This window comes from Phyllobates terribilis, unplaced genomic scaffold, assembly GCF_046119375.1.
Source record: "Phyllobates terribilis strain yellow unplaced genomic scaffold, ASM4611937v1 Scaffold_134__1_contigs__length_4944459, whole genome shotgun sequence".
In the NCBI taxonomy this organism is placed as follows: domain Eukaryota; kingdom Metazoa; phylum Chordata; class Amphibia; order Anura; family Dendrobatidae; genus Phyllobates; species Phyllobates terribilis.
Window position 1 is genome coordinate 558,202 of NW_027362894.1, and position 18,175 is coordinate 576,376.

The 18,175-nt window shown below is 45.3% G+C and overlaps 10 non-coding genes and 4 pseudogenes across 10 annotated transcripts; all 14 read right to left on the reverse strand.

The window, feature by feature from the left end:
- Nucleotides 1-83: 83 nt before the first annotated feature.
- On the reverse strand, nucleotides 84-246 carry LOC141204402 (U2 spliceosomal RNA; annotated as a pseudogene).
- Nucleotides 247-1,361: 1,115 nt separating this feature from the next.
- On the reverse strand, nucleotides 1,362-1,552 carry LOC141204181 (U2 spliceosomal RNA). Its single transcript, XR_012275151.1, has one exon. It is a non-coding gene; the product is annotated as a U2 spliceosomal RNA (small nuclear RNA).
- Nucleotides 1,553-2,667: 1,115 nt separating this feature from the next.
- Nucleotides 2,668-2,853, reverse strand: LOC141204230 (U2 spliceosomal RNA). The gene has a single exon (XR_012275197.1). It is a non-coding gene; the product is annotated as a U2 spliceosomal RNA (small nuclear RNA).
- Nucleotides 2,854-3,377: 524 nt separating this feature from the next.
- LOC141204403 (U2 spliceosomal RNA) lies at nucleotides 3,378-3,540 on the reverse strand (annotated as a pseudogene).
- Nucleotides 3,541-4,655: 1,115 nt separating this feature from the next.
- On the reverse strand, nucleotides 4,656-4,846 carry LOC141204203 (U2 spliceosomal RNA). Its single transcript, XR_012275172.1, has one exon. It is a non-coding gene; the product is annotated as a U2 spliceosomal RNA (small nuclear RNA).
- A 1,115-nt stretch (nucleotides 4,847-5,961) lies between these two features.
- Nucleotides 5,962-6,152, reverse strand: LOC141204193 (U2 spliceosomal RNA). The gene has a single exon (XR_012275162.1). It is a non-coding gene; the product is annotated as a U2 spliceosomal RNA (small nuclear RNA).
- Nucleotides 6,153-7,267: 1,115 nt separating this feature from the next.
- LOC141204385 (U2 spliceosomal RNA) lies at nucleotides 7,268-7,440 on the reverse strand (annotated as a pseudogene).
- Nucleotides 7,441-10,412: 2,972 nt separating this feature from the next.
- LOC141204073 (U2 spliceosomal RNA) lies at nucleotides 10,413-10,603 on the reverse strand. The gene has a single exon (XR_012275046.1). It is a non-coding gene; the product is annotated as a U2 spliceosomal RNA (small nuclear RNA).
- Nucleotides 10,604-11,715: 1,112 nt separating this feature from the next.
- On the reverse strand, nucleotides 11,716-11,905 carry LOC141204139 (U2 spliceosomal RNA). Its single transcript, XR_012275111.1, has one exon. It is a non-coding gene; the product is annotated as a U2 spliceosomal RNA (small nuclear RNA).
- A 1,115-nt stretch (nucleotides 11,906-13,020) lies between these two features.
- On the reverse strand, nucleotides 13,021-13,205 carry LOC141204235 (U2 spliceosomal RNA). The gene has a single exon (XR_012275202.1). It is a non-coding gene; the product is annotated as a U2 spliceosomal RNA (small nuclear RNA).
- Nucleotides 13,206-13,729: 524 nt separating this feature from the next.
- LOC141204420 (U2 spliceosomal RNA) lies at nucleotides 13,730-13,845 on the reverse strand (annotated as a pseudogene).
- A 1,115-nt stretch (nucleotides 13,846-14,960) lies between these two features.
- LOC141204222 (U2 spliceosomal RNA) lies at nucleotides 14,961-15,151 on the reverse strand. Its single transcript, XR_012275190.1, has one exon. It is a non-coding gene; the product is annotated as a U2 spliceosomal RNA (small nuclear RNA).
- Nucleotides 15,152-16,266: 1,115 nt separating this feature from the next.
- On the reverse strand, nucleotides 16,267-16,457 carry LOC141204205 (U2 spliceosomal RNA). Its single transcript, XR_012275173.1, has one exon. It is a non-coding gene; the product is annotated as a U2 spliceosomal RNA (small nuclear RNA).
- A 1,115-nt stretch (nucleotides 16,458-17,572) lies between these two features.
- On the reverse strand, nucleotides 17,573-17,763 carry LOC141204216 (U2 spliceosomal RNA). The gene has a single exon (XR_012275184.1). It is a non-coding gene; the product is annotated as a U2 spliceosomal RNA (small nuclear RNA).
- Between the last annotated feature and the right edge of the window lie 412 nt (nucleotides 17,764-18,175).

Genomic DNA, 18,175 nt, shown 5'->3' on the forward strand with positions numbered 1-18,175 from the left:
CCTCACACTTACCCAGCCTAGTGACTTCGATCCTGGAGGGCCATGTTTTCCATCAGATAACTCTATGAGCCACCTGGCGTACTAACAAGTGCACCAAACCAGTGTGTAATATGCATCAATTTACTAGGGCAGCCCAAGGACAAAACTGCCTTTTCAAAAGATACTACACTTGATCTTAGCCAAAAGGCCGAGAAGCGATAAGAACAGATACTACACTTGATCTTAGCCAAAAGGCCGAGAAGCGATAACCAGAATTGGTTTCAAACTACGGAGCCACCCAAGGATCCTGAAAAGTCCATTTGTGGAGATGAGCTCCTGGACTCCCGTTAAGAAGACATGTTGTCAACCTCTAGATCCCTTACATGCCTGCACTTTTCGGCTTGCTGCTGCTGCAATCCACACGTTTTAGATCTGCATAACTCCACCTCTTTAAACACAGCACCTTCACCCCCTGCTGTTCCCACCCGCCTCAACACCGTTGGAAGGGAGGAGAACCAATTAAGGCGGGGGGTGGGGTGGAACGAGCAGCTGTCTACCCTTAGCAGGAGGGCTCCTGATTACATACCTCTCCTGCTGCTGCTGCTGCTGGCTGTCCAGCAGCAGACTGAAGGTGGCTGCTGCTGTGCACAGGTATATAAAGGCTCAGAGCCTATTATGACACGCGCAGCCAGCGTTCCATTGCCACATTCCATCTACTGCAGGCAGGATACCTGGCTGGCTGAATGTCGCTGAGAAGCTCACAGAGACCGCCATAAGCAACAGTTTAACAGAATGCCACAGACTAATCAACCAAACTTTTTGGGTTGGGTTCTCTTTTATAGTCTGCAGGCATTAAATGAAAGAAGTCAGTGTTCCAGCAGAAGGAGACAACGTTTCAGAAAAGGCATTGTAGCAAACCAAAAAAGAAATTTTAAGCGCAGCAGAGTAACCAGCGCACATACCTGTTAGCTCAGGTGAGTTTAAAAGGCTGCTGTTGATAACAAGGGCATTTGCTAAATAGATGGTGTGTGTGCAACAATATACTGAAAGGTCAATTATATTGTGCAGCTTATCTCACCACCTGTAGTTATTTAGGTGAAAGCTCCAAAATGCTTGCCTAATATGTCTGTTTATCCAAAAGGAAGTAAAAAGGGAGAGCTAGAAAGATAGCATTGCATCACATTACATGGCAATGCAATGCACAGTTGCTGAAGTTGAACCAAAATGAGCTTGTAATCTGGCTTCTGCAACTTTGAACATGAAAAATCCAATGAGGAGAAGAAAAGCAAAGCCAAAGAGTCCATCCCAAAATCCGACAAACAAGCAAAATGAACAAAAAACATTGAATTCAATTCTTTCTGATTTTAGAAACTGCATTAAAGAAGGGGTGCACCGGTCCTGGAGATACTGCAATACCAGGTCAATGCGTGGAGTGGACAGAGCAAGCTCTTTTTCCATCTCCCTGTTCTAAAAATCCATTTAATATATGGTCCCCAGATAGGGGACGTATCAGATATTAAACTGATAAGAACAGATACTACACTTGATCTTAGCCAAAAGGCCGAGAAGCGATAACCAGAATTGGTTTCAAACTACGGAGTCACCCAAGGATCCTGAAAAGTCCATTTGTGGAGATGAGCTCCTGGACTACCGTTAAGAAGACATGTTGTCAACCTCTAGATCCCTTACATGCCTGCACTTTTCGGCTTGCTGCTGCTGCAATCCACGCGTTTTAGATCTGCATAACTCCACCTCTTTAAACACAGCACCTTCACCCCCTGCTGTTCCCACCCGCCTCAACACCGTTGGAAGGGAGGAGAACCAATTAAGGCGGGGGGTGGGGTGGAACGAGCAGCTGTCTACCCTTAGCAGGAGGGCTCCTGATTACATACCTCTCCTGCTGCTGCTGCTGCTGGCTGTCCAGCAGCAGACTGAAGGTGGCTGCTGCTGTGCACAGGTATATAAAGGCTCAGAGCCTATTATGACACGCGCAGCCAGCGTTCCATTGCCACATTCCATCTACTGCAGGCAGGATACCTGGCTGGCTGAATGTCGCTGAGAAGCTCACAGAGACCGCCATAAGCAACAGTTTAACAGAATGCCACAGACTAATCAACCAAACATTTTGGGTTGGGTTCTCTTTTATAGTCTGCAGGCATTAAATGAAAGAAGTCAGTGTTCCAGCAGAAGGAGACAACGTTTCAGAAAAGGCATTGTAGCAAACCAAAAAATAAATTTTAAGCGCAGCAGAGTAACCAGCGCACATACCTGTTAGCTCAGGTGAGTTTAAAAGGCTGCTGTTGATAACAAGGGCATTTGCTAAATAGATGGTGTGTGTGCAACAATATACTGAAAGGTCAATTATATTGTGCAGCTTATCTCACTACCTGTAGTTATTTAGGTGAAAGCTCCAAAATGCTTGCCTAATATGTCTGTTTATCCAAAAGGAAGTAAAAAGGGAGAGCTAGAAAGATAGCATTGCATCACATTACATGGCAATGCAATGCACAGTTGCTGAAGTTGAACCAAAATGAGCTTGTAATCTGGCTTCTGCAACTTTGAACATGAAAAATCCAATGAGGAGAAGAAAAGCAAAGCCAAAGAGTCCATCCCAAAATCCGACAAACAAGCAAAATGAACAAAAAACATTGAATTCAATTCTTTCTGATTTTAGAAACTGCATTAAAGAAGGGGTGCACCGGTCCTGGAGATACTGCAATACCAGGTCAATGCGTGGAGTGGACAGAGCAAGCTCTTTTTCCATCTCCCTGTTCTAAAAATCCATTTAATATATGGTCCCCAGATAGGGGACGTATCAGATATTAAACTGATAAGAACAGATTTTTTTTTTGATTGAAGCTGCATCCAAGGCACTGAAAAATGTGACCGAAGTCACACCAAAACAGCGCACGAGGCGAGGATTCATGTGGACCCTTCCCGGAGGAGAGGGTCCCCAATAAACCATCCCCATCCCTCCGAGCCAGAAGGCCACAGCGAGGGTCAGGGATCTCCGATGCTCTCCCTAGCCGAAGCCGGAGAAGAGCCGTTTTCGTGCTCCCAGCTTCCATCTAGGCTGCCACCCTAGTGGAGCTGGAGCCTGTGTTGGTTTCTCAGCCCAAAGCTGACCGGACCTCCGACCGGGTTTATAAAAATTCCCCTTCCTAGCCCGGAGGCCAGGAATAGGGGGGGTTGCTCAGAAAGTATGATTGGCAAAGGTGCGGCGTGCTACGAAGCCAAGTCTTTCTGGGGTTCCCAGTCCCAGTAAGCTTGGACTCCCACCAGGGCGCCTACTCCTGGGGCACATTGCTCCAAAGCCCTCACACTTACCCAGCCTAGTGACTTCGATCCTGGAGGGCCATGTTTTCCATCAGATAACTCTATGAGCCACCTGGCGTACTAACAAGTGCACCAAACCAGTGTGTAATATGCATCAATTTACTAGGGCAGCCCAAGGACAAAACTGCCTTTTCAAAAGATACTACACTTGATCTTAGCCAAAAGGCCGAGAAGCGATAAGAACAGATACTACACTTGATCTTAGCCAAAAGGCCGAGAAGCGATAACCAGAATTGGTTTCAAACTACGGAGCCACCCAAGGATCCTGAAAAGTCCATTTGTGGAGATGAGCTCCTGGACTCCCGTTAAGAAGACATGTTGTCAACCTCTAGATCCCTTACATGCCTGCACTTTTCGGCTTGCTGCTGCTGCAATCCACACGTTTTAGATCTGCATAACTCCACCTCTTTAAACACAGCACCTTCACCCCCTGCTGTTCCCACCCGCCTCAACACCGTTGGAAGGGAGGAGAACCAATTAAGGCGGGGGGTGGGGTGGAACGAGCAGCTGTCTACCCTTAGCAGGAGGGCTCCTGATTACATACCTCTCCTGCTGCTGCTGCTGCTGGCTGTCCAGCAGCAGACTGAAGGTGGCTGCTGCTGTGCACAGGTATATAAAGGCTCAGAGCCTATTATGACACGCGCAGCCAGCGTTCCATTGCCACATTCCATCTACTGCAGGCAGGATACCTGGCTGGCTGAATGTCGCTGAGAAGCTCACAGAGACCGCCATAAGCAACAGTTTAACAGAATGCCACAGACTAATCAACCAAACTTTTTGGGTTGGGTTCTCTTTTATAGTCTGCAGGCATTAAATGAAAGAAGTCAGTGTTCCAGCAGAAGGAGACAACGTTTCAGAAAAGGCATTGTAGCAAACCAAAAAAGAAATTTTAAGCGCAGCAGAGTAACCAGCGCACATACCTGTTAGCTCAGGTGAGTTTAAAAGGCTGCTGTTGATAACAAGGGCATTTGCTAAATAGATGGTGTGTGTGCAACAATATACTGAAAGGTCAATTATATTGTGCAGCTTATCTCACCACCTGTAGTTATTTAGGTGAAAGCTCCAAAATGCTTGCCTAATATGTCTGTTTATCCAAAAGGAAGTAAAAAGGGAGAGCTAGAAAGATAGCATTGCATCACATTACATGGCAATGCAATGCACAGTTGCTGAAGTTGAACCAAAATGAGCTTGTAATCTGGCTTCTGCAACTTTGAACATGAAAAATCCAATGAGGAGAAGAAAAGCAAAGCCAAAGAGTCCATCCCAAAATCCGACAAACAAGCAAAATGAACAAAAAACATTGAATTCAATTCTTTCTGATTTTAGAAACTGCATTAAAGAAGGGGTGCACCGGTCCTGGAGATACTGCAATACCAGGTCAATGCGTGGAGTGGACAGAGCAAGCTCTTTTTCCATCTCCCTGTTCTAAAAATCCATTTAATATATGGTCCCCAGATAGGGGACGTATCAGATATTAAACTTATAAGAACAGATACTACACTTGATCTTAGCCAAAAGGCCGAGAAGCGATAACCAGAATTGGTTTCAAACTACGGAGCCACCCAAGGATCCTGAAAAGTCCATTTGTGGAGATGAGCTCCTGGACTCCCGTTAAGAAGACATGTTGTCAACCTCTAGATCCCTTACATGCCTGCACTTTTCGGCTTGCTGCTGCTGCAATCCACGCGTTTTAGATCTGCATAACTCCACCTCTTTAAACACAGCACCTTCACCCCCTGCTGTTCCCACCCGCCTCAACACCGTTGGAAGGGAGGAGAACCAATTAAGGCGGGGGGTGGGGTGGAACGAGCAGCTGTCTACCCTTAGCAGGAGGGCTCCTGATTACATACCTCTCCTGCTGCTGCTGCTGCTGGCTGTCCAGCAGCAGACTGAAGGTGGCTGCTGCTGTGCACAGGTATATAAAGGCTCAGAGCCTATTATGACACGCGCAGCCAGCGTTCCATTGCCACATTCCATCTACTGCAGGCAGGATACCTGGCTGGCTGAATGTCGCTGAGAAGCTCACAGAGACCGCCATAAGCAACAGTTTAACAGAATGCCACAGACTAATCAACCAAACTTTTTGGGTTGGGTTCTCTTTTATAGTCTGCAGGCATTAAATGAAAGAAGTCAGTGTTCCAGCAGAAGGAGACAACGTTTCAGAAAAGGCATTGTAGCAAACCAAAAAAGAAATTTTAAGCGCAGCAGAGTAACCAACGCACATACCTGTTAGCTCAGGTGAGTTTAAAAGGCTGCTGTTGATAACAAGGGCATTTGCTAAATAGATGGTGTGTGTGCAACAATATACTGAAAGGTCAATTATATTGTGCAGCTTATCTCACCACCTGTAGTTATTTAGGTGAAAGCTCCAAAATGCTTGCCTAATATGTCTGTGTATCCAAAAGGAAGTAAAAAGGGAGAGCTAGAAAGATAGCATTGCATCACATTACATGGCAATGCAATGCACAGTTGCTGAAGTTGAACCAAAATGAGCTTGTAATCTGGCTTCTGCAACTTTGAACATGAAAAATCCAATGAGGAGAAGAAAAGCAAAGCCAAAGAGTCCATCCCAAAATCCGACAAACAAGCAAAATGAACAAAAAACATTGAATTCAATTCTTTCTGATTTTAGAAACTGCATTAAAGAAGGGGTGCACCGGTCCTGGAGATACTGCAATACCAGGTCAATGCGTGGAGTGGACAGAGCAAGCTCTTTTTCCATCTCCCTGTTCTAAAAATCCATTTAATATATGGTCCCCAGATAGGGGACGTATCAGATATTAAACTGATAAGAACAGATACTACACTTGATCTTAGCCAAAAGGCCGAGAAGCGATAACCAGAATTGGTTTCAAACTACGGAGCCACCCAAGGATCCTGAAAAGTCCATTTGTGGAGATGAGCTCCTGGACTCCCGTTAAGAAGACATGTTGTCAACCTCTAGATCCCTTACATGCCTGCACTTTTCGGCTTGCTGCTGCTGCAATCCACGCGTTTTAGATCTGCATAACTCCACCTCTTTAAACACAGCACCTTCACCCCCTGCTGTTCCCACCCGCCTCAACACCGTTGGAAGGGAGGAGAACCAATTAAGGCGGGGGGTGGGGTGGAACGAGCAGCTGTCTACCCTTAGCAGGAGGGCTCCTGATTACATACCTCTCCTGCTGCTGCTGCTGCTGGCTGTCCAGCAGCAGACTGAAGGTGGCTGCTGCTGTGCACAGGTATATAAAGGCTCAGAGCCTATTATGACACGCGCAGCCAGCGTTCCATTGCCACATTCCATCTACTGCAGGCAGGATACCTGGCTGGCTGAATGTCGCTGAGAAGCTCACAGAGACCGCCATAAGCAACAGTTTAACAGAATGCCACAGACTAATCAACCAAACTTTTTGGGTTGGGTTCTCTTTTATAGTCTGCAGGCATTAAATGAAAGAAGTCAGTGTTCCAGCAGAAGGAGACAACGTTTCAGAAAAGGCATTGTAGCAAACCAAAAAAGAAATTTTAAGCGCAGCAGAGTAACCAGCGCACATACCTGTTAGCTCAGGTGAGTTTAAAAGGCTGCTGTTGATAACAAGGGCATTTGCTAAATAGATGGTGTGTGTGCAACAATATACTGAAAGGTCAATTATATTGTGCAGCTTATCTCACCACCTGTAGTTATTTAGGTGAAAGCTCCAAAATGCTTGCCTAATATGTCTGTTTATCCAAAAGGAAGTAAAAAGGGAGAGCTAGAAAGATAGCATTGCATCACATTACATGGCAATGCAATGCACAGTTGCTGAAGTTGAACCAAAATGAGCTTGTAATCTGGCTTCTGCAACTTTGAACATGAAAAATCCAATGAGGAGAAGAAAAGCAAAGCCAAAGAGTCCATCCCAAAATCCGACAAACAAGCAAAATGAACAAAAAACATTGAATTCAATTCTTTCTGATTTTAGAAACTGCATTAAAGAAGGGGTGCACCGGTCCTGGAGATACTGCAATACCAGGTCAATGCGTGGAGTGGACAGAGCAAGCTCTTTTTCCATCTCCCTGTTCTAAAAATCCATTTAATATATGGTCCCCAGATAGGGGACGTATCAGATATTAAACTGATAAGAACAGATTTTTTTTTTTTATTTTTATTTTTTTTTTCCACTCAGATTACAAGTCCCATATTTACCATTTCATGCTTTGCAATGATTTCCAAATGGTATTAGGTTGTTATCCATCATTGTGGGTCATATATCCATTTTTCCAATCTTATTTTATATATATACGTTTATATTATCACAATACAGTTATTCCATATTCTTTACATCACAACATTACAATCTTTACCATTACGATTTAAGGCAACATTCCTCTCTTCAGGCCATATGCTGCCAAGGCATTCAAAAGCCTTCCATCCAGAAACCGACCATCCCAAGCTTCTTCTACCTCTTTAGCCAACGACTGAGGTATTCTGTAAGTTGAAAAAAAACGATGCATATCGCTATAAATGTTATTCCACACTTTGCGCCTTAGACTAGCCTGACTCCCCCCTTCACAACTCTTTAGCATTTTCAACACTCCTTGTCTCTCCTCCATCTCCCTCATATTTTTTTCTGAAACATCCTTTGCTTTACTAGAGTCCTTCCCAGATGACAAAACTCCTTCAATTTCTTCTCTGGCTTCACATGCGACATCCTCTCTTTCTTCTTCACTAGTTTCTTCACCCTCCTCCTCCTCTTCCATATTACTTACAGCACCTTCCTTTTCATCCTGACTGGAGGACTCACTTTCCTCCTGATCTTCTGACTCCCTATCCACCTCCACTTCTTCTTCCAAGCTAGTATTTTCAATCTCAACGTCTGTGATATCACTCTCAGTATCTTCTTCCATATGATCACCTTCTTTTCTTATATCTCTTATTTGTTCCTCCTTCTTTTGAGATATGTTCTCTTCCGTTTCATCATGGGGGGCAGCTTCAGACTCTTCTTCTTTTCCATCTTCCTTGTCAACTGACTTCTCCTCCCTTTTATTGACAGGACAGCAATCATATAAATGACCACTGCCACCACATAGATTACATTTCTTACTTTTTTCACAATTCTCTGCCTTATGTCCCACTTCTTCACACTTGGCACACCACTGTAATGTACAGGAATCCTTTTCATGGCCATACTGTTTACAACGCCTACAAAACTTCGGCATACCTGTAAAGAACATATCTCCATTAACTGTCCCGATTTTGAATCTACTTGGTGGGAGTACCACAACACCATCCGAACTTTCCTTGAACTTGACCAGGAACCTCCACCTCGTGGTCCAAAAACCATATCGGTTAAACATTTTGCCAGCAGAACTCACTTTCTCACAGTACCGGGATAAAAAGGTCATGATCTCTTCTTCCAATATGAAAGGACTATACATCCTTATTACTATTAGCCTTTCCTTCCTAGGAAAATGCGACACAAAAAAAACACCTTCAAGTATCGAATCTTCCTTCACTAGATCCATTCTCTTCCAAAAGTCAGAAAAGATATCTTCTGAACAAAAAATAACATCATATATCCCTCTCTTCGGGAACTCCAACATAGACAAAACTTGTTCCATTTGAACTTCCAATAGTCCAAACAAAATCTTCTCTACCAAAAAAAACAAGCCAGACTTCTTCTTCTCTGGATCCAAAAAAATAAACCGCACTGCATTCTTCAATCTTGCAAAAACTGGGACCTCTTCACAGGTCAGCATATTTGGGCTTCTCCCGTCCATATCTTCACACCAAAGGTGGCAAAAATCCTCCTCGCCTACTTATAAAAAGCAGGCAGGCTGATCGCCCCTCGTTGCCCCGGGACTAATCCGGCTCCCAAAAAGCAGCAAGGGGGTGAAGCCGCACTGCTACATGCAGCGATCCCCCGAGACCAAGGAGCCGGGTACCCAAGGCACCTCTCAGCCAAGACCAAGGCAGCAACCGGTAGATCACTGCACTTGATCTTAGCCAAAAGGCCGAGAAGCGATAACCAGAATTGGTTTCAAACTACGGAGCCACCCAAGGATCCTGAAAAGTCCATTTGTGGAGATGAGCTCCTGGACTCCCGTTAAGAAGACATGTTGTCAACCTCTAGATCCCTTACATGCCTGCACTTTTCGGCTTGCTGCTGCTGCAATCCACGCGTTTTAGATCTGCATAACTCCACCTCTTTAAACACAGCACCTTCACCCCCTGCTGTTCCCACCCGCCTCAACACCGTTGGAAGGGAGGAGAACCAATTAAGGCGGGGGGTGGGGTGGAACGAGCAGCTGTCTACCCTTAGCAGGAGGGCTCCTGATTACATACCTCTCCTGCTGCTGCTGCTGCTGGCTGTCCAGCAGCAGACTGAAGGTGGCTGCTGCTGTGCACAGGTATATAAAGGCTCAGAGCCTATTATGACACGCGCAGCCAGCGTTCCATTGCCACATTCCATCTACTGCAGGCAGGATACCTGGCTGGCTGAATGTCGCTGAGAAGCTCACAGAGACCGCCATAAGCAACAGTTTAACAGAATGCCACAGACTAATCAACCAAACTTTTTGGGTTGGGTTCTCTTTTATAGTCTGCAGGCATTAAATGAAAGAAGTCAGTGTTCCAGCAGAAGGAGACAACGTTTCAGAAAAGGCATTGTAGCAAACCAAAAAAGAAATTTTAAGCGCAGCAGAGTAACCAGCGCACATACCTGTTAGCTCAGGTGAGTTTAAAAGGCTGCTGTTGATAACAAGGGCATTTGCTAAATAGATGGTGTGTGTGCAACAATATACTGAAAGGTCAATTATATTGTGCAGCTTATCTCACCACCTGTAGTTATTTAGGTGAAAGCTCCAAAATGCTTGCCTAATATGTCTGTTTATCCAAAAGGAAGTAAAAAGGGAGAGCTAGAAAGATAGCATTGCATCACATTACATGGCAATGCAATGCACAGTTGCTGAAGTTGAACCAAAATGAGCTTGTAATCTGGCTTCTGCAACTTTGAACATGAAAAATCCAATGAGGAGAAGAAAAGCAAAGCCAAAGAGTCCATCCCAAAATCCGACAAACAAGCAAAATGAACAAAAAACATTGAATTCAATTCTTTCTGATTTTAGAAACTGCATTAAAGAAGGGGTGCACCGGTCCTGGAGATACTGCAATACCAGGTCAATGCATGGAGTGGACAGAGCAAGCTCTTTTTCCATCTCCCTGTTCTAAAAATCCATTTAATATATGGTCCCCAGATAGGGGACGTATCAGATATTAAACTGATAAGAACAGATACTACACTTGATCTTAGCCAAAAGGCCGAGAAGCGATAACCAGAATTGGTTTCAAACTACGGAGCCACCCAAGGAACCTGAAAAGTCCATTTGTGGAGATGAGCTCCTGGACTCCCGTTAAGAAGACATGTTGTCAACCTCTAGATCCCTTACATGCCTGCACTTTTCGGCTTGCTGCTGCTGCAATCCACGCGTTTTAGATCTGCATAACTCCACCTCTTTAAACACAGCACCTTCACCCCCTGCTGTTCCCACCCGCCTCAACACCGTTGGAAGGGAGGAGAACCAATTAAGGCGGGGGGTGGGGTGGAACGAGCAGCTGTCTACCCTTAGCAGGAGGGCTCCTGATTACATACCTCTCCTGCTGCTGCTGCTGGCTGTCCAGCAGCAGACTGAAGGTGGCTGCTGCTGTGCACAGGTATATAAAGGCTCAGAGCCTATTATGACACGCGCAGCCAGCGTTCCATTGCCACATTCCATCTACTGCAGGCAGGATACCTGGCTGGCTGAATGTCGCTGAGAAGCTCACAGAGACCGCCATAAGCAACAGTTTAACAGAATGCCACAGACTAATCAACCAAACTTTTTGGGTTGGGTTCTCTTTTATAGTCTGCAGGCATTAAATGAAAGAAGTCAGTGTTCCAGCAGAAGGAGACAACGTTTCAGAAAAGGCATTGTAGCAAACCAAAAAAGAAATTTTAAGCGCAGCAGAGTAACCAGCGCACATACCTGTTAGCTCAGGTGAGTTTAAAAGGCTGCTGTTGATAACAAGGGCATTTGCTAAATAGATGGTGTGTGTGCAACAATATACTGAAAGGTCAATTATATTGTGCAGCTTATCTCACCACCTGTAGTTATTTAGGTGAAAGCTCCAAAATGCTTGCCTAATATGTCTGTTTATCCAAAAGGAAGTAAAAAGGGAGAGCTAGAAAGATAGCATTGCATCACATTACATGGCAATGCAATGCACAGTTGCTGAAGTTGAACCAAAATGAGCTTGTAATCTGGCTTCTGCAACTTTGAACATGAAAAATCCAATGAGGAGAAGAAAAGCAAAGCCAAAGAGTCCATCCCAAAATCCGACAAACAAGCAAAATGAACAAAAAACATTGAATTCAATTCTTTCTGATTTTAGAAACTGCATTAAAGAAGGGGTGCACCGGTCCTGGAGATACTGCAATACCAGGTCAATGCGTGGAGTGGACAGAGCAAGCTCTTTTCCATCTCCCTGTTCTAAAAATCCATTTAATATATGGTCCCCAGATAGGGGACGTATCAGATATTAAACTGATAAGAACAGATACTACACTTGATCTTAGCCAAAAGGCCGAGAAGCGATAACCAGAATTGGTTTCAAACTACGGAGCCACCCAAGGATCCTGAAAAGTCCATTTGTGGAGATGAGCTCCTGGACTCCCGTTAAGAAGACATGTTGTCAACCTCTAGATCCCTTACATGCCTGCACTTTTCGGCTTGCTGCTGCTGCAATCCACGCGTTTTAGATCTGCATAACTCCACCTCTTTAAACACAGCACCTTCACCCCCTGCTGTTCCCACCCGCCTCAACACCGTTGGAAGGGAGGAGAACCAATTAAGGCGGGGGGTGGGGTGGAACGAGCAGCTGTCTACCCTTAGCAGGAGGGCTCCTGATTACATACCTCTCCTGCTGCTGCTGCTGCTGGCTGTCCAGCAGCAGACTGAAGGTGGCTGCTGCTGTGCACAGGTATATAAAGGCTCAGAGCCTATTATGACACGCGCAGCCAGCGTTCCATTGCCACATTCCATCTACTGCAGGCAGGATACCTGGCTGGCTGAATGTCACTGAGAAGCTCACAGAGACCACCATAAGCAACAGTTTAACAGAATGCCACAGACTAATCAACCAAACTTTTTGGGTTGGGTTCTCTTTTATAGTCTGCAGGCATTAAATGAAAGAAGTCAGTGTTCCAGCAGAAGGAGACAACGTTTCAGAAAAGGCATTGTAGCAAACCAAAAAAGAAATTTTAAGCGCAGCAGAGTAACCAGCGCATATACCTGTTAGCTCAGGTGAGTTTAAAAGGCTGCTGTTGATAACAAGGGCATTTGCTAAATAGATGGTGTGTGTGCAACAATATACTGAAAGATCAATTATATTGTGCAGCTTATCTCACCACCTGTAGTTATTTAGGTGAAAGCTCCAAAATGCTTGCCTAATATGTCTGTTTATCCAAAAGGAAGTAAAAAGGGAGAGCTAGAAAGATAGCATTGCATCACATTACATGGCAATGCAATGCACAGTTGCTGAAGTTGAACCAAAATGAGCTTGTAATCTGGCTTCTGCAACTTTGAACATGAAAAATCCAATGAGGAGAAGAAAAGCAAAGCCAAAGAGTCCATCCCAAAATCCGACAAACAAGCAAAATGAACAAAAAACATTGAATTCAATTCTTTCTGATTTTAGAAACTGCATTAAAGAAGGGGTGCACCGGTCCTGGAGATACTGCAATACCAGGTCAATGCGTGGAGTGGACAGAGCAAGCTCTTTTTCCATCTCCCTGTTCTAAAAATCCATTTAATATATGGTCCCCAGATAGGGGACGTATCAGATATTAAACTGATAAGAACAGATTTTTTTTTGATTGAAGCTGCATCCAAGGCACTGAAAAATGTGACCGAAGTCACACCAAAACAGCGCACGAGGCGAGGATTCATGTGGACCCTTCCCGGAGGAGAGGGTCCCCAATAAACCAACCCCATCCCTCCGAGCCAGAAGGCCACAGCGAGGGTCAGGGATCTCCGATGCTCTCCCTAGCCGAAGCCGGAGAAGAGCCGTTTTCGTGCTCCCAGCTTCCATCTAGGCTGCCACCCTAGTGTAGCTGGAGCCTGTGTTGGTTTCTCAGCCCAAAGCTGACCGGACCTCCGACCGGGTTTATAAAAATTCCCCTTCCTAGCCCGGAGGCCAGGAATAGGGGGGGTTGCTCAGAAAGTATGATTGGCAAAGGTGCGGCGTGCTACGAAGCCAAGTCTTTCTGGGGTTCCCAGTCCCAGTAAGCTTGGACTCCCACCAGGGCGCCTACTCCTGGGGCACATTGCTCCAAAGCCCTCACACTTACCCAGCCTAGTGACTTCGATCCTGGAGGGCCATGTTTTCCATCAGATAACTCTATGAGCCACCTGGCGTACTAACAAGTGCACCAAACCAGTGTGTAATATGCATCAATTTACTAGGGCAGCCCAAGGACAAAACTGCCTTTTCAAAAGATACTACACTTGATCTTAGCCAAAAGGCCGAGAAGCGATAACCAGAATTGGTTTCAAACTATGGAGCCACCCAAGGATCCTGAAAAGTCCATTTGTGGAGATGAGCTCCTGGACTCCCGTTAAGAAGACATGTTGTCAACCTCTAGATCCCTTACATGCCTGCACTTTTCGGCTTGCTGCTGCTGCAATCCACGCGTTTTAGATCTGCATAACTCCACCTCTTTAAACACAGCACCTTCACCCCCTGCTGTTCCCACCCGCCTCAACACCGTTGGAAGGGAGGAGAACCAATTAAGGCGGGGGGTGGGGTGGAACGAGCAGCTGTCTACCCTTAGCAGGAGGGCTCCTGATTACATACCTCTCCTGCTGCTGCTGCTGCTGGCTGTCCAGCAGCAGACTGAAGGTGGCTGCTGCTGTGCACAGGTATATAAAGGCTCAGAGCCTATTATGACACGCGCAGCCAGCGTTCCATTGCCACATTCCATCTACTGCAGGCAGGATACCTGGCTGGCTGAATGTCGCTGAGAAGCTCACAGAGACCGCCATAAGCAACAGTTTAACAGAATGCCACAGACTAATCAACCAAACTTTTTGGGTTGGGTTCTCTTTTATAGTCTGCAGGCATTAAATGAAAGAAGTCAGTGTTCCAGCAAAAGGCGACAACGTTTCAGAAAAGGCATTGTAGCAAACCAAAAAAGAAATTTTAAGCGCAGCAGAGTAACCAGCGCACATACCTGTTAGCTCAGGTGAGTTTAAAAGGCTGCTGTTGATAACAAGGGCATTTGCTAAATAGATGGTGTGTGTGCAACAATATACTGAAAGGTCAATTATATTGTGCAGCTTATCTCACCACCTGTAGTTATTTAGGTGAAAGCTCCAAAATGCTTGCCTAATATGTCTGTTTATCCAAAAGGAAGTAAAAAGGGAGAGCTAGAAAGATAGCATTGCATCACATTACATGGCAATGCAATGCACAGTTGCTGAAGTTGAACCAAAATGAGCTTGTAATCTGGCTTCTGCAACTTTGAACATGAAAAATCCAATGAGGAGAAGAAAAGCAAAGCCAAAGAGTCCATCCCAAAATCCGACAAACAAGCAAAATGAACAAAAAACATTGAATTCAATTCTTTCTGATTTTAGAAACTGCATTAAAGAAGGGGTGCACCGGTCCTGGAGATACTGCAATACCAGGTCAATGCGTGGAGTGGACAGAGCAAGCTCTTTTTCCATCTCCCAGTTCTAAAAATCCATTTAATATATGGTCCCCAGATAGGGGACGTATCAGATATTAAACTGATAAGAACAGATACTACACTTGATCTTAGCCAAAAGGCCGAGAAGCGATAACCAGAATTGGTTTCAAACTACGGAGCCACCCAAGGATCCTGAAAAGTCCATTTGTGGAGATGAGCTCCTGGACTCCCGTTAAGAAGACATGTTGTCAACCTCTAGATCCCTTACATGCCTGCACTTTTCGGCTTGCTGCTGCTGCAATCCACGCGTTTTAGATCTGCATAACTCCACCTCTTTAAACACAGCACCTTCACCCCCTGCTGTTCCCACCCGCCTCAACACCGTTGGAAGGGAGGAGAACCAATTAAGGCGGGGGGTGGGGTGGAACGAGCAGCTGTCTACCCTTAGCAGGAGGGCTCCTGATTACATACCTCTCCTGCTGCTGCTGCTGCTGGCTGTCCAGCAGCAGACTGAAGGTGGCTGCTGCTGTGCACAGGTATATAAAGGCTCAGAGCCTATTATGACACGCGCAGCCAGCGTTCCATTGCCACATTCCATCTACTGCAGGCAGGATACCTGGCTGGCTGAATGTCGCTGAGAAGCTCACAGAGACCGCCATAAGCAACAGTTTAACAGAATGCCACAGACTAATCAACCAAACTTTTTGGGTTGGGTTCTCTTTTATAGTCTGCAGGCATTAAATGAAAGAAGTCAGTGTTCCAGCAGAAGGAGACAACGTTTCAGAAAAGGCATTGTAGCAAACCAAAAAAGAAATTTTAAGCGCAGCAGAGTAACCAGCGCACATACCTGTTAGCTCAGGTGAGTTTAAAAGGCTGCTGTTGATAACAAGGGCATTTGCTAAATAGATGGTGTGTGTGCAACAATATACTGAAAGGTCAATTATATTGTGCAGCTTATCTCACCACCTGTAGTTATTTAGGTGAAAGCTCCAAAATGCTTGCCTAATATGTCTGTTTATCCAAAAGGAAGTAAAAAGGGAGAGCTAGAAAGATAGCATTGCATCACATTACATGGCAATGCAATGCACAGTTGCTGAAGTTGAACCAAAATGAGCTTGTAATCTGGCTTCTGCAACTTTGAACATGAAAAATCCAATGAGGAGAAGAAAAGCAAAGCCAAAGAGTCCATCCCAAAATCCGACAAACAAGCAAAATGAACAAAAAACATTGAATTCAATTCTTTCTGATTTTAGAAACTGCATTAAAGAAGGGGTGCACCGGTCCTGGAGATACTGCAATACCAGGTCAATGCGTGGAGTGGACAGAGCAAGCTCTTTTTCCATCTCCCTGTTCTAAAAATCCATTTAATATATGGTCCCCAGATAGGGGACGTATCAGATATTAAACTGATAAGAACAGATACTACACTTGATCTTAGCCAAAAGGCCGAGAAGCGATAACCAGAATTGGTTTCAAACTACGGAGCCACCCAAGGATCCTGAAAAGTCCATTTGTGGAGATGAGCTCCTGGACTCCCGTTAAGAAGACATGTTGTCAACCTCTAGATCCCTTACATGCCTGCACTTTTCGGCTTGCTGCTGCTGCAATCCACGCGTTTTAGATCTGCATAACTCCACCTCTTTAAACACAGCACCTTCACCCCCTGCTGTTCCCACCCGCCTCAACACCGTTGGAAGGGAGGAGAACCAATTAAGGCGGGGGGTGGGGTGGAACGAGCAGCTGTCTACCCTTAGCAGGAGGGCTCCTGATTACATACCTCTCCTGCTGCTGCTGCTGCTGGCTGTCCAGCAGCAGACTGAAGGTGGCTGCTGCTGTGCACAGGTATATAAAGGCTCAGAGCCTATTATGACACGCGCAGCCAGCGTTCCATTGCCACATTCCATCTACTGCAGGCAGGATACCTGGCTGGCTGAATGTCGCTGAGAAGCTCACAGAGACCGCCATAAGCAACAGTTTAACAGAATGCCACAGACTAATCAACCAAACTTTTTGGGTTGGGTTCTCTTTTATAGTCTGCAGGCATTAAATGAAAGAAGTCAGTGTTCCAGCAGAAGGAGACAACGTTTCAGAAAAGGCATTGTAGCAAACCAAAAAAGAAATTTTAAGCGCAGCAGAGTAACCAGCGCACATACCTGTTAGCTCAGGTGAGTTTAAAAGGCTGCTGTTGATAACAAGGGCATTTGCTAAATAGATGGTGTGTGTGCAACAATATACTGAAAGGTCAATTATATTGTGCAGCTTATCTCACCACCTGTAGTTATTTAGGTGAAAGCTCCAAAATGCTTGCCTAATATGTCTGTTTATCCAAAAGGAAGTAAAAAGGGAGAGCTAGAAAGATAGCATTGCATCACATTACATGGCAATGCAATGCACAGTTGCTGAAGTTGAACCAAAATGAGCTTGTAATCTGGCTTCTGCAACTTTGAACATGAAAAATCCAATGAGGAGAAGAAAAGCAAAGCCAAAGAGTCCATCCCAAAATCCGACAAACAAGCAAAATGAACAAAAAACATTGAATTCAATTCTTTCTGATTTTAGAAACTGCATTAAAGAAGGGGTGCACCGGTCCTGGAGATACTGCAATACCAGGTCAATGCGTGGAGTGGACAGAGCAAGCTCTTTTTCCATCTCCCTGTTCTAAAAATCCATTTAATATATGGTCCCCAGATAGGGGACGTATCAGATATTAAACTGATAAGAACAGATACTACACTTGATCTTAGCCAAAAGGCCGAGAAGCGATAACCAGAATTGGTTTCAAACTACGGAGCCACCCAAGGATCCTGAAAAGTCCATTTGTGGAGATGAGCTCCTGGACTCCCGTTAAGAAGACATGTTGTCAACCTCTAGATCCCTTACATGCCTGCACTTTTCGGCTTGCTGCTGCTGCAATCCACGCGTTTTAGATCTGCATAACTCCACCTCTTTAAACACAGCACCTTCACCCCCTGCTGTTCCCACCCGCCTCAACACCGTTGGAAGGGAGGAGAACCAATTAAGGCGGGGGGTGGGGTGGAACGAGCAGCTGTCTACCCTTAGCAGGAGGGCTCCTGATTACATACCTCTCCTGCTGCTGCTGCTGCTGGCTGTCCAGCAGCAGACTGAAGGTGGCTGCTGCTGTGCACAGGTATATAAAGGCTCAGAGCCTATTATGA